General features: G+C 43.3%; 1 protein-coding gene across 3 annotated transcripts in view; it reads right to left on the minus strand.

Moving 5' to 3' along the window:
- Positions 1-2,150, minus strand: part of ITCH (itchy E3 ubiquitin protein ligase) — a 140,398-nt gene that overhangs the window by 129,308 nt on the left and 8,940 nt on the right. The gene's annotated exons all lie outside the window — the stretch shown is intronic.

Consider the following 2,150-nt stretch of genomic DNA (forward strand, 5'->3'; position numbering starts at 1 on the left):
GCTCTGTCACCCAAGCTCCGCCTCCAGGGTTCACGCCATTCTCCTGCCTCAGCCTCCTGAGTAGCTGGGACTACAGGTGCCTGCCACCTCGCCCGGCTAGTTTTTTGTATTTTTTAGTAGAGACGGGGTTTCACCGTTGTTAGCCAGGATGGTCTCGATCTCTTGACCTCATGAACCGCCTGTCTCGGCCTCCCAAAGTGCTGGGATTACAGGCTTGAGCCACCACGCCTGGCACAACAATAATAACTAACACTTCACACTGTGAGCCAAGTCTTGTTGAAGCAGAAACACATAATACCTATGTATATATGCTATTACCACTCCCAATTTACAGATGAGAAAACTAAGGCACAAAGAAGTTAGGCAAGTTGGCCAAGATCATACCACCAATATACAGTAGAATCAAAATTCAAAATCAACCTAACTCCAGTAAATACTGTTAACTCCTACAATATAATCCTTTAGACTACTATCCTTTCCTTTGTGACCAACTGAATTTGATTCTTTGAAAAAATAATCAAGACAAAATTGTAGAACCTACTCTTTCTTTGCACGAATGAATAACAAGCAAACCAAAGTTTACCTAAATGCAGATGGTTATTTCTGGAGCTTATCTTGTCTTAAAAAAATAAAAAGTCCATCGTGGCCAACATGGTGAAACCTCCTCTCTACTAAAATACAAAAAATTAGACAGGCGTGTTGGTGGGCACCTATAGTCCCAGCTACATGGGATGCTGAGGCAGGATAATCGCTTTAACCTGGGAGGCGGAGCTCGCACTCAGCCGAGATTGCGCCACTGCACTCCAGCCTGGCGACAAAGCAAGACTCTGTCTAAAAAAAAAAGTTGTGACAAAGAAAAGGTTGTAGAATCCAGTAAAATAATAAACATTTTCTCAGAAAACAAGCAAGTTATTAGATATTTCTGGAGTGAGTTAAGCTCAATATGTAGACGAATTCTTAACCTATAAGTGACGACACAGTATTAAAATTCTTCTCTTTCCTGGGACAGAAGGATAGATCTATTAGGGTAAGCAATTTCCAGACATGGAAAAAAAAAAAAAGCGAGTTGTTGGAGGGCAGAGATTGCTTTTTCACCATGAGTCCCTGTGATGTCTAGCATAGAGCAGCACTCAGAATACATTCAATTATGTTAGGCCAGGCACCTATAATCCCAGTACTCTGGGAGGCCAAGGCAGGCGGATCACCTGAGGTCAGGAGTTCCAGCCTGGCCAACACGGTGAAACCCCGTCTCTAGTAAAAACATAAAAATTAGCTGGCCGTGGTGGCAGGGACCTGTAATCCCAGCTACCCAGGAGGCTGAGGCAGCAGAATGGCTTGAACCCAGGAGGTTGCAGTGAGCCAAGATTACGCCACTGCACTCCAGCCTAGGTGAGAACAAGACTCCGTCTCAAAAAAAAAAAAAAAAAGAAAAAATACACTTGGCCAGGCTCAGTGGCTTATGTCTATAATCCAGAACTTTGGGAGGCTGAGGCAGGTGGATTGTTTGAGGTCAGGAGTTCAAGACCAGCCTCACTAACATTGTAAAACCCTATCTCTAGTAAAAATACAAAATTAGCTGGGCGCAGAGGCACATGCCTGTAATCCCAGCTACTTGGGAGGCTCAGGCAGGAGAATCACTTGAACCCATGGGGTGGAGGTTGCAGTGAGCTGAGATCACACCATTGCACTCCAGCCTGGGCAACAAGAGCAAAACTCCGTCTCAACAACAATAACAAAAAAACCACAAACAAAAAAAAGAATACATTCAATTATGTTAAAGGAACCAAAAAATCTGAACTTAATTTCTTAAATTGCAATGCCATGAAACTCTTATAACATTTATCATCTTCCTTTTTATAATAATCAATCACTGGCAAGGGAGTTTGTTTTCCAGACAAAATCCTTAAACCAGGAGTTTTATATTTGAGTACCCCTTGGAACCTAGCACAACAGCAGCTCAACAGATCCTTGTCAAATATTACAAACTTAAACTTTCCATACTTACGTTTCCTATAGGTCTCTCTTGGTGCCAGTGTTTAAAGTAGAACTTAAAACGCCGGTTGCAGTGGCTCACGCCTGTAATCCCAGCACTTTGGGAGGCCGAGGCGGGTAGATCACGAGGTCAGGAGATCGAGACCATCCTGGCTAAC

The sequence above is a fragment of the Colobus angolensis genome, unplaced genomic scaffold, assembly GCF_000951035.1.
Source record: "Colobus angolensis palliatus isolate OR3802 unplaced genomic scaffold, Cang.pa_1.0 Scaffold114, whole genome shotgun sequence".
NCBI classification, from domain to species: domain Eukaryota; kingdom Metazoa; phylum Chordata; class Mammalia; order Primates; family Cercopithecidae; genus Colobus; species Colobus angolensis.